Source organism: Tyto alba, unplaced genomic scaffold, assembly GCF_018691265.1.
Source record: "Tyto alba isolate M040663 unplaced genomic scaffold, T.alba_DEE_v4.0 Super-Scaffold_8, whole genome shotgun sequence".
In the NCBI taxonomy this organism is placed as follows: domain Eukaryota; kingdom Metazoa; phylum Chordata; class Aves; order Strigiformes; family Tytonidae; genus Tyto; species Tyto alba.
This window is the reverse complement of record NW_024881329.1, coordinates 2,007,014-2,020,144: the sequence shown is the minus strand read 5'-3', so window position 1 is coordinate 2,020,144 and position 13,131 is coordinate 2,007,014. Positions and strand designations below refer to the sequence as shown.

General features: G+C 37.0%; 1 protein-coding gene across 1 annotated transcript in view; it reads left to right on the top strand.

Moving 5' to 3' along the window:
* The window catches only part of CHID1 (chitinase domain containing 1), a 122,076-nt gene that overhangs the window by 49,449 nt on the left and 59,496 nt on the right, over positions 1–13,131 (top strand).

Sequence of the window (13,131 nt, the reverse complement as noted above, 5' to 3'; positions counted from 1 at the left end):
GTTTTAGTTTTGGGTAATAACCACCTATAATAACAGTGAGCTTTGTAGAAATACAGTCAGGATATAGTATGTCAAACCAGAAGAAAAAGTAAGAAAAACAGTGTGAATTTGGCAGGAAAATCAGATTTGTTCTGAAGTTTGTCATTAATTTATAAAACAAAACCAAGCCAAGTATAAAAAAACCTAAAGCACAAGAGGTGACTGTTATCACTTTCACAGATTACTAAATTCATTACACCAGGATGTATCAAAATAGTAACAAATTGCTTGTTAGGCATTGAAATACTATCTGAGGTGGATTGTAAAGTAAGCGCCTGCATTTTTTATGCCCATGCCTTCAGTTACTTGGCTGTTTGCAGGGGTATAATACCATAGACATTTTTCTCCCGGTGCTGAATTGTATCTGAATCTGGATGAATAACAGAAAATGACTACAGGTTGGGGTAAATAAAGCCATTGTCTACAGTGAAAGTTATAGAGTGAGTATACCAGAACAGCTTCTGGAAAATTAGTTGTAGTGGTTAGGCAGGAAAAATGCGTAATAATAAAAGCATTGTTGATTTACAAGCCATATTATACAAGCTCAGCACAATTACTGTAGCTTCACTGTAATATTTACAGTTCCTTTTGCAGGCAGGAGTATAGCACTATCTAGCAGAGTAAAAGGGTCTTGTTTTTTTCTGAACTGCAACTTTTGGAATGAAGTTTCCACTTGAAAACATACTGTGCAGTAGGATGGCATCTACCTTTACTTTTCATAGATTTTTCTGGACGGTATTGTAGTATTAATTCGTGATGCTTTTTCATTAATGTCAAAAATATCCTAGCTAAGTCATGTATGATTAATCTAACTTTTACCAAAAGAGGCTATGTTTACCTGTATGTAGGGCACTGGTGCACAGTATGGGACAATATGTTTGAAACAGAGAATAGTCCTGTTCACATATTCTTCATTAACAGACCATGATATTGTAATTTTTTCAGATATCTACCAGAGGCAAGATTCTGGACAAAGTCTTTAACAGACTTTGAGTTTACACATAAAACATTCATTTTCACTTCGCTGCCTTACCTATTAAATGTTGTTCAGTGGTTATGTTTATTTTTCTGGAAATATATTTTTAGGCATGCACAGTTATGTATTAGTCTTTGCTGTATATGTCATGTGTAGTAATGTAATGGTGAAATAGGTTCAAGGTGAACAAGCTTCAAAATAGGCCAAGCTTCTGACATAAAGAAAACAGAAAAAAGGTTATTAGTGTAAAATAAGCTTTCTAACACTTAATCAGTAACAGGTGGTTTGTAAGGAAATCCTTGTGCCTAGCATCTGTTAGTCTTTGAGAACTATCACTATCCAGTTGAATCCCAGAATGGGCACAGCTTGTTCAGATATGCTCTTCCTTCCTCCCTCCAAAAAAGCTTCCCTCTTACTCTATTATTAATACTCTGACTACATCAGGATTTTTTGTTCTCTAAGATGACACATGACTGAGTCTGATCCTGTTCCTTCTCAGTTTTGTATCTGCTTCATACTACATAAAAAGGCTGCTCAGAATCTGTGTCCAGGGTAGAAGTGGATGGCTTGGTTATTTATTTTTCTCACCTTGACTCCTTAGTGAGTTTGAGCTTCCAGTTTCTCGGTGACTCTAATCCAGTGTTAGTCATGCCCTCTAAAAAGTGTTGAAGGATTGAGTCACAGATCCTTTAAGGCACCCTCCGGATATTGTGGTGATAGTGATGTTAAGCTAAAGTACTGGTATTAAAATTAACTCCAAATCTATTCAATTAAGTGCAGGATGGTGGGTATCAACTTTTTTGTTGTAGGTTTTTCTTCAGGTTATTGCATCTGAAATTTAGTACAAGTCTCCAACATGCCAGTGCTCCTTGGCACATTGTGAGGTGCACACTCTCTTGTTGAAGCATATTCATTGTAATCTGTTCATCTCTAGTAAGAGAGCTGGAGAATTATAAGCTTCAGTGACAAACTATATTCTCAAGTTGTTTGATGTAAATGTAGCATGCACTTAAACTGATTATTAGTATGGCTTATACATAGGGTTACATGCAGAGTGCAGAAATCTTTGCTGGTCTCATGTTTGTGTTTTCCTTTAGGATAGGAATCATGTGATGGAAAGAGGCTCTGAATTGTAGGCAGATTTCATTCACTGAATTTCTTTTCAGTTCAGAAGTTCATCAAATAACTTTCAGTAGAATTCCTATTTGCATAAAATATTATCAGGTAGTGGTTTTCTTCTTGCAGAATGTAATTTAAAGGTCGGAATCCTTAGTTACCATTTTGCTGAAAAGATACACAATCTTTTCAGGTAATATCCTTTTTTCCTTCATACAGACCATAAAAAGTAATATGTATATGTGTATGTACATGTGTACAAGTGTGTATATATATATCTATATTGGGATTAAATTAAATGAAAACAATTTTTCTTTTACAGCATTATATAGTTTGGGTGTTGTTACAATAGGAACTGCAGTTTATATTTGCAGTAACAATGTGTTTGTCTTGCAGCTCAGTCACAAGTATTACTTGTTAATACAATGAGTCAATCTCAGAGATTACAGAACATTCTGGTGCTTTAATCAACCGGGTACTGTTGTTGTTTAGCTGTAGGGAAGCTACATTCCTGTGTATATTTAGTTCTGGCATAATTGGTATGAAATGCTAAACCTGAAATAAAGGTGTTGGGCCTGTTCCTCCCCAAATCACCTCTAGTGCTTGTGGCAATGTTTTCTGTCTTCTGGCTGTCAAGAATCAGGTGTCCAAACTGCTAAGATGCAGTCATTAAAATTTACCTGTATTAAAATCCTGTCAAAACATAACTGTCTGGTGTTGCTGACTTGCTGCTCTATTGATCAGTTTGCTCCAGCAGGTCCTCTATTGACACCACAACCTGACAGTATTTCTTCTTCACCTCAGAAGTATATGTCTTAGGTAAATAATTCTTCAGCTTCCCTGAAGCTTAAGAAATTGTTTAGTCTTTCTGTAGAATCTTTACCTTTGAGTCCTTTTTGAGACCTGTCATAGGTCAGAAAGCCCCTCAATCTCATGAGCTCCTTACTTTGATAAATTTTTTTTTTTCGACTTTGGCAATGTGCTCTTCAGAATCTCTTTTTATCATTGGGACATTTTCTCAGTTGCAGTACCCATTGTTTTCTTTTGTCTTCTGATGGGAGGTTAGACAGCAGTTCAGTGGTGTTTTCCATTCCATCTAAAATCTGTAGCGTTTATGACCTGGGCCAAAAGGGAACTGATAAAATTCATTACTAGCTGTGAATTAAAAGCAACGTAAATGAAAGGCTATCATGTGGCAATGATGTCACTTACATTTAATAAATCAGCCTTCTTTATTGAGCACAACTCTGCTATGTTTAATGTGTTAAAGACATTTTGTCCTGTTTTCGTGTGTGTAGTGCTGAAAGAGGGATGATACATCTCTGATGTTCCACCTGGCTGTGTATAACTTCTGAATATATTCTGCATCCAAGCTGCCTTTGCTCCAAATGTAGCTGTTGAAAATAGATACGTGAACAACTCCATTGTTGTGAGACGATGCTGTGTGTGCTTACCTTTTATTTAAAGGAATCTGAATAGGGACTTTTATGTTTATTTTTAAACACTTAAGAAGATTGATATAATAAATTGCCAGTTGAAGCAAGGGAGGAACTAATTTGACAATGTATTGTGCTATTCAGAGATAGAAAATAAGATGACTTGCAAGCTTTGTGAGGATGTAGATTTCTACTGAGAATTTTTCTGGCTGCCTGCCATTCTGTAAATAGCAGGTAATAAAAAGTGGTGCTTAGAAACAGTTAGAGGTGAGCTTTTTCCCTGAATTACCATGGTTGTGTCTTTATTAGCAGCAATTTAAGAAGATTTGGGCCAACTGTGACTCATGATTTTGTCTTACAGAAGGTAGCAAAAAACTTGTGCAAGGGATGCTTTTAGTCTTCAAGCTTTAAGGCTTTTACAACATTTTTCTTCATGCTGTAATTTTCTCAGGATTTCCATTACTTCCATGCATACCAGGATTCTGTCTCCTGATTAATCCATTTGGCTCACTGTTTATGTAACATTGGAGAGATACTAATATTTTGAATAAATCAATGGACCAATTAGCTCTGTAGGTTTGAACATCCTCGTGATCTGTTGTCTGTCCCTCCGCTTCATTGGAAAAACCGTTGAGCTCTTTCTTCCTAAGTAGTACTGCTGGGTCAGATGGTAAAATCATGGCAGTGATAGGAGAAAGTTACAATTGGGCCCGGAATCAGAGAGAATTTTTTTCTGTATTACAAATGTCTAAATAATTCAGGAGCATTTCAAGAGGTTTATTCTGTTAAAGTCCCTCTGGGATATTCTGTTATGTGTAGCTTCCATGGTGCATCTGTCCCTCCCTCCCTTTAGGAATGGAAGGTGAGCATGAGCTGTTAGCTGAAAGTGAAATACTAGTTAATTCATATAAAGGAGATAGAACATCTTATGAAGTAAAATTCGTATCATATTTCAGCTTGTCCGAGTTGTAAATATGACATTAAATACAAAAGCTGTTACAATTATTTTTTATGTAAAACACATTCCTAGTTTCTCTTGAAATGAGAGAAAGGTGGCTTGTATTTATTAGGTAAATGTTTGTTTCTGAAGTTCAATTGTACAATGGCATATTGGCTGTGGGTGTGTGTTATATCTCAGTGCATCTGTTTTAAAAAAAGATAGTCAGTTGTGATGTACATTTTAAATGGTGGGCATATTGCTGTGAAATGTGCTCTTCTCTGTCTCTCAGGGTCTTTTTTAATAGTAAATTTGCTACAGGCAATATTTTGGCAATCAAATGTTGTCTAACTATTAGAAGATAGCATGATGGAATTGGGAAAAATACTTCTGTGGTTTAAAACAACCGAAGGGAAGAGCCAGAAACCTTCACTGTAAGTTAAATTTACTTACGTTCATAGATTTGCGTGTGGGTGTCAGCACCCAGTGTAAAGTGAAAGAAGGTCTTTGCTTTGGAAGCCTCATTTGAGCTTGTGAGATCACTAGTGGTGGACAGAAAACCACTACTAGCTCTGACTGAATCTCTTCAAATACACGGGGAGTACCAAACAACACAGAACGGGTAACACGATGTGTGCATCCTGACTCCTCTGCTATCAGTCCCTCAGCTCCCATTGCCCCATTCTCTCTGATGCTCAGTGCTGAAATTATAATATTTCATTTTTGCCTGGTGTTGGCTGTCCCCCTCAGTGTACTCATCGTGTTCAGTTCCACTGCAAATCAATTGGGGATGAGCATGAAAGGGGCCTCCTGCAAATGCTTTTAGTGTCTTTAACTGTTAGCCTAGAGCTGGGCAGGTGCACTGTGCTGACTTGTTGCGTCGCGTGCAGTATAGAGTCCCCTGCGAAGCTTCTGGTTCTGAAGGCGTGAGATCCTCCTCCTTGTGAGCCAAAAGACAGCAGCCTGGATGGCGTTTATCAGTCACCCTGGGACCTAGCCATCACTGGCAGGGATGCATGGACTAAAGCGTTGGCTCCAGGCAGCTGGATATTTTTCTCTTAGTTCTAACCTGGGAGAGATTTTGACCTTTTCCTGAGAAGAGTACATCCTGAGATTTGGGTGTGTTTCTTTGTGATTTGGATTGTTTTTTCTTGGGTCCGTGTCCCCCCTGACTGTTTTATGTCTAAACTATTTCTCCCCTTGTTTTTGATGAGATGAACCACTTTTTTTGTTGATTAGTGTGTCTGATGATTGAAAAATTGGGCTGGCTTGAAAAATAATGGAATACATGTTTCTGAATACAGATACTGTAAGACAGGGCTTGTTTATCTTGCAACTTAAATAGAGCCAGACTCTGATTGTCTGTTCTCTTCACTAGAACACTGACAGTAATGAGATCACTTGTATTTTATTGAAGGAGGGCCATTGCTTGATGTGTAGTGCATGCTTGGGTTTCTTAACAGACAGGATTTTCTTTTAAGTCTTAAAAGAAAGCAGCTTGCAGTGTTTCTAATATTAAACTGAATTTGCAGTCTTCATTACCTAATTTTAACACTGGTCTGTTCAGTGAATTGAATTGCCATGGTTGTTGGGGAAGCAGTCAAAATTAAAATCAAGATATAGGCCTGTTGAAACTAATCTGAATATCATCAGTATAGATTTAAAAGTTGGAATGAACTTTCTTGGTAACTCCAATATAATTTCAGTTGGTTGAATTTATAGGAAGACAATCATATACTCCTTCATTTTCTAAAGAGCACCACTTTCAAAGCTTTATTTAGCAAGCTCTAAAACTTAGGGTAAAACCTGATAAGGCACAGTTGTTTTGCTTTTTTTTTTTTTTTTTCTGATCTGCTAAAGTTATGTCTTTATTACTTGGCTATGTGTGTGCTATCAGGCAAGCTGGCACAAAAGCAGTGCTGGGGACACAGAGCTTATACGATGGGTCTTTGGGGCTTTTTTCTTTGGGATGACTCTAGTCTGGTCCTATGGACTGAAACTGGGTAGCAGTTAGGGTTCCTCTTTTGCTGCTGTTTCATCCAAAAGAAGGCATCCATTTCAAGCACTCTGAGACTGCTCCGTGATGCAGACCAAAGCATGATGTTAGTTTTTCTTGTAAGAGCTCAGTCTCGATGTGAACTGGAAGTCTGATGTAGGCAGAATCATACAATCTAAATGCCTCCTTTTGTTTTGACACAATGCTTTTAAACAGTACAATTAAAAAAAAAAAAAAAAAAAGTGAAGTTACAAAACATATTGATTACTCTTTGCATAAGGCAGTGGAAAAATGTCTGTAAGAATATTTTAGCATTTCTCAAGGCTGGTTTTTGTGCACAGCCATTTTGGCGGGCAAGAATAAATGTGCATGTTTGTTGCAATTTTAGAGAAAAGTAGCAGTGCAGCAACAAAGTATGCGGAGTGATCTGATTCCTGATGGAAGGACTTGGTAATTGAGTCAAGAGCCAGTGTGGAAATATGTAAGACTCAGGAATAGGCTTGAAGCCTTGAAGTAGAACTTACAGTAATGGAACGTATAGCCACACAGTCTCTGACGTAGTAGAAGTACAAGTATGTTCCACAACATTAACAGCTTTCGATTTGTGCAAACAGCATGTTTACACTTGGAGTTATACAGCAGGTGATTGAATGAGTTTTCTGGTGATAACATTCAGGAGCAGTATAAGGTCCAATAAATGTTTTCTTTACATTTTTATGAGATATTTCAATATATTATTAACACCAGGAAGTAGAGGGAGATGGGGTTTTTCCTCCCCTAAATTACTTCATGCATATTTTAGGAAAATGGATCTAGACATGTTGAGTAATACATTTTAGCTGAAATAGTTTTTGGATTTTGTGCTCTAAAAATGTGAGAGTTGTATTTCAGAATGTTACTGGAACACAGTGTTGTTCATGGCTAAAATGGAACTCAAAGCAGACTCTGATATTTAATCTACTTTTAGGAAAAAAAATACAGTATTATGAAAATTATTGTAAATGAGTTATTTGGAAACTCAATGAAATTACAAGATTATGCCCAAGATATGTCTATATATCATAAGCAGTTACCTCTTTCTGGCAGTTTTGTGTATGTTATTTCCATGTTAAAATCAAATGCTGGTTTTGTTATCCTATTTGAGAAAGTTACTGTCTTTAAAAAGGCTAATAATTTCTCCATATACCACATTGAAAGCCTTTTGCAAATAGCTTCTGCCTTTCGTTATTTACCTGCCCTTAAGGTTGGGGAGGGGAAAGAAAATTCTTCTAGAATGGTATTTAATGTAAAGTTCAAGGTAGCTGTATTGCTAGGCCTAGAGCAGGTACGTGCGCTTCCCTGTTTGTGAGTGAGGGTGTGGATCAGACAAGAGGGTTAAAATGAGTCGGTAAGTTCTGTGATCCAGTTTCTGTAAGACTGGAGATCGTCCTACTGCCAACCTTAAATACGGGATGGGGCTGTAAACGGCAGCTGGTGCTTGCAATCTTGAATATAAAATTGTCTACTACAGTGGATAAAACCCAGAGGGGGTCGTCTTATCATTAGTGTTTCCTTGTATTTACCAAAATTTTGAGACAACCTGGAGAAGAGAAGGCTCCGGGGAGACCTTCGAGCGGCCTCCCAGGGCTTAAAGGGGGGACAGGAGAGGTGGGGAGGGACTCTGGATCAGGGGCTGTGGGGGTAGGATGAGGGGTGATGGTTTTAAGCTGAAAGAGGGGAGATTTAGATTGGATACGGAGAAGAAATTCTTCCCTGTGAGGGTGGTGAGGCGCTGGCCCAGGGTGCCCAGAGCAGCTGTGGCTGCCCCCTCCCTGGAAGGGTTCAAGGCCAGGTTGGACGGGGCTGGGAGCCCCCTGGGCTGGGGGAAGGGGCTCTGCCCGGGGCAGGGGGGTGGGACTGGGTGATCTTTAAGGTCTCTTCCAATCCCAACCATTCTATGATTCTATGATCAGTGTTTACCAAGATTTTTTCCTGTTCGAGTGAAGGCAAAATTTCCCTGAGTCCTGGGCTTTGAGTCCCAGTTAACTTATTTTTTTAAATTGTTTCCAGCCGAGGAGTAGTTGTGGGTTAGAGGTCTGTGCTTAATATGCTGATCACTTGGAGTCATAAACCTGGAAAGGTAAAAGTCAATGAAGCTGTCGCTTTCCATGTTCTTGCACTGCTTTGAATTAGTTTTAATGGGTTTAGATCTAGTTACATTTCACTGGATTCTACATTTTATATTAATGAGGCACTAGACAGTTTGTGAAAACTCAATCGAGAGGTGGAATATATTTTAGTATTGACAGTGCAAGTGAAGTTATAATTGCTGTTGGGAATAATAATCTATAGAATTGGTCCTAGATGTTAGCATTTGTGGATTATGAGCATATGGAGAGAAATCAATGAGACATGCATCCTTAGGGAGACCTTTTTGTACCAGACCTGGGAAACTAATGTGTTCATCACAAACTGGCATTGCTGAGCCCTCATTACCCAGTGATTACACGATGAAAGCATCATGGGGAGCATAGTGTCTCTGCAGTTAACACTGAAATGTTGAGCTGTAAATATGATGTGGGTGTCTCATATCACCTTGACTGCTGCTTATTTACAAATTAAAAGTTTAGTTTTTTCTATATTGGGATTGTACTGTTTTTAACAATTTTTATTTTTTGGGGTCATTAAGTTTTGGCTGGGTCCAGGCATTCTGAAGTGTTTAGTTTGCCCTGGTTTTGTTTCTGTACTTGAGTTTGCATATTGAAGGCCTCCTGAACAAATCTCTTTTTGCTGATGTATGTATCCTTGGGAAAATGAATTAGAAGACATTCACTAGAAAATTAATTAGAAGGGGAATGGGTAGAATATGAAAGATGAATGGTAAATTAATTGTCATTTGTAAATGCTCTTACATTTGACCCTGGAAACCAATATTATAAGCATCTGTATGTGTAAAGTAGATATCCTGTTGCAAAGGTTTAAATTTTAAGTGTCAGTGTCTCCGTCAGCCTTACTTGAAGATGCCAATTAGAAGATTTTTAGAGCTATGAGTTGGTATGGGCAGAAGACACAGTGTTTCCATTTAAAAGAATTAACAAGTATAGCAGTGTCTGTGAGATACTTTTTCTGATTTAGAAACAATTATACTCAAAAATATTTTAGCTGTTATGCAAATCTAATCATGAAAGAAAACTGTTCAATCTGGTGATAGAAACTGCCACCCAAATCCAGCTTTGTTTTAAGAAAATCAACTAAGATTTAAGTCAGGAGAAACTAAGGTGCTCGATAAGTGTAAAGTAAATTCAGTTTCTCTCCAGATAAAAAAAAAAAAAAAGCCTTGTACCACTGATGGTAATATGTCAAGCTTACAGAGAGCTCCACCAATAAATTTCAATCAGGTCTGAAAACTTCTCTAGAACTGAAGAGTTTTCTTCCTGCTCCTTACCCCTAGAGTCTTCCTTGAGAAAATCCATAAAGGGAATATTAAGCATGCATGGAATCCTATAGTTGACTGGCATCATTTATTTAGCAACTGTATTGAGAATAATTGAAAATCTGTGGGTTTCTAAAACAAAAATCTGATACGGAATCATGAGCTTGCCTCAAGTAAAACACTGATAATTTGCAAAGAAACCATTTTCCGTTAGTCTTTTGTGAAATGGTCATTTCAAGCTGCATAGTTAAGGAGCGATGGCGTGCATTACTGTGTACAGTAAGATCTTCCAGGATGAGTAATATTTTGTTAGAATCAGTTTTATAGTACTGTGAGAAAGAGATGTATAAATAGGAATATGTAAAGTAGGAACATAAAATCTTTAAGTGCATTAGTAGATAGATTTAAGTAGTAGGGAGGCTGTGGCAACAGGTGAAACAGTTTCTTCTGAAGGACTCAGTAATCTTGTTCTTGAATAGGAAAATAAGTGATCTTTTAGCTGCAGTAAGGAAAAGTATATGTCTTCAAAAATAGTAGTAGTTTTGGAACATGGAAAAAAATCTTTTTCTAGAGTTGACATGGAGCCCTTTGTTTCAAATTGATGTGCATATTTTGGCATGTGCTCAGAATTATATTCTAAATAATTTATTTTCTATTCACTTTCTCCAAGTTCACTGCAGTTTGTTAGTAGAATTACCTTCTTAGCAATGGACACAATTTAAGATCACCCTCTCTGCTCTGCTATATGTTGACAGCTTCTCAAATGAAATTAGAGAGTTTCTGTTCACATGAATCTGATGGAAAGTTATCTCTGGAGTTTTAACACTGTTATTTCAGTACGTTCTGTATAGAAAAAACATGGAAACAGTCTAGTGTAATCCATTCTGATACCTACAGAGGGTTTAAAATTTTAAGAATGGGTTATTTCGAAAAAAAAAAAAAAAAAAAAAGTTCCCTACTTCCTTAGTATCCAAATTCCAAAATGTGCTCACAGACCACTAGTATTAGCTAGTATGGGTCATATTTTCTGCTCGAGGGTTTGTATTTTGACCACGGTGCTGAATCTTTCTTGGATTCTGACATTTATTTATCTGTTGTTTAAATGTGTCTGTTCCTCCTTTCATGACTTTGGAAATCACAGCAATTAAAATATTTTGGCAGCTTTGTTTTCTTTGATATCTGAATTCTAGTAATAGGAAGTTAATGAGCTGAAAATTTTTTAAAAACTTCTGATTTCTACAATAAAAACTTTTGTTCACAGGATAATAAATTTCTTTCCAGAGCTTATTTTCACATTAAATTTTCAGCTTGAAATCTTTGTTTTGGTTGTTATTACAAGTAGGAAAAACATTTTAACATTTATCTATTTTAGCATACTTTGCACATAAAGCCTGTGGCTCAGATAATCCACATCCATTGAAAAACTACTGGTTCATGAAGATGAGTCCTCAGCTGGTACAAAATCAGACATAAAGATGGGGAGAGTAATGTGAGAGAGAAGGCTTTTGAAATTATCCTTCCCTCATTTATATAAATGCATAATGTGAAAAATGCTGAGATATTTATTTATTCAGTACTATTATGTCATTTTTAAAGCTGATTTTACTTTCCACAGTTTAATTGTATGCTCTGGTAGCCAGTAACAGATAAGTTGAACTAGCAATATTTATAGAAATATGGGAGAAAAATCCTTGCAGAAATAAGTCTGAGTCATATTTTAAAAGAAAGAGAAGTAGGTTGACTGTTTCTATGCAGGTACTAGGCCTTGAAGAAATAAAAACCATAAAACTGTGGCATCAGTGATAGAATTATATACTTATTTACTGCAAAATGCTCAAATTCTGAATTTAACTTCTTTATAAAGTTGCTTATTTTGGTATGTGGAGCAATGATTCTCTGTATGTAGTCTTTCATAGCTGTGAAAGGTTGGAGCACCTTGCCATTTAATATGGCTGTCTTTTTAAGGCTGCATAAAACCCAGGTAGCTTTAGTGTTAGGATATTAGGTGTAATGTACATTGTGGATGACCATATTTCAACGCTCTAGCACAATGGCACAAAGTGTCCTCAGTTTCCCTTCTTCTCTTTCCTTCAGTGTTTTGTCACTTTAATCATTGTAATGTACTGACTACTTTTCTGTAGCTGTGTTTCCAAGTTTAATAGAATAATCAAGCAATCATTTGATCAATGGAAACTTTATCTGGAATTATTGTTCCACTATTTTAACAAAAATTAGTGGCTTCAGATTGTCAGTTTGTCCTGAAGTAGGTGTGTAATTTAAGGGATGCATTTGTGACTTCTGACCAGAACTTTTGAATCCCATCACCTGAAGCTATGCTTTTAACTAAATGACGGTCCCTTGCCTTTTACACCTCCATTGAACAGTTTCTATTTATGTTTAAATACAGCTTATATTATTCCAATTTTTTTGAAAGCAACCGTCTTTGAGACAACCTGACTTTGTGACATAGGACTTTCCAGCTTCAAAATGTTTTATTTGCTGGGACTGTCAGACTGAGGCCTGTTTTTCACTGCTGGCTACTGCCAACATGGTGTCTGAGGAGAACAGTGCTGTGTAAATGTTTTCCTTTCATTTGTCTGTATTTTTGCTAGATCTGTATTTCCAGTCAATATGCCTGATAACTAACAGTGCTATGCCCCCCTGCCCCCTCCAAAGCAAACTACAGTGTAGGACTAGAACTGTTCTGGAGTTTGGAAACCAAATGGTAGAAAAGCTTTCTCAAAACAGTCAGGCATGTGTGGAGAGACCCTTGTTCTTTTGGCCAGCAAGATAAAAATTCAAGGTTATGTTTCTAAAGGGAAAGCAAAGGAAAGTCATGGTGAAAAGGCAGAATTTTTAATAGAAGTAAACCTGTTCTTTTTAATTTTCTTTCCCAACTCTGCTGTTGACTTCTCTGTGATACCTAAGCAGTTTATTTAACCCTCTTCCCCTTTATTTGAACTATCTGAAAAGCAAACGTGTATGTATTTTAGTTCTAGGAGTATTCTGGTAAGAGATCTGCATTTGAACTTTGGCAAAATTGAGTGTTTTAGTACAGATGAAACAGCTTGGAATTAATTTCAGTATGCAGTTTGTGCTTTTGTAGCGATTCTATATCCAAAATCGAAAAGATACCACTTAATGTAAAATGACTGTGGTGCGTTGTTCAGAGCAATCGTGAATAAAGGTAATGCAAAGAACACTGGACAGTAATAGGAT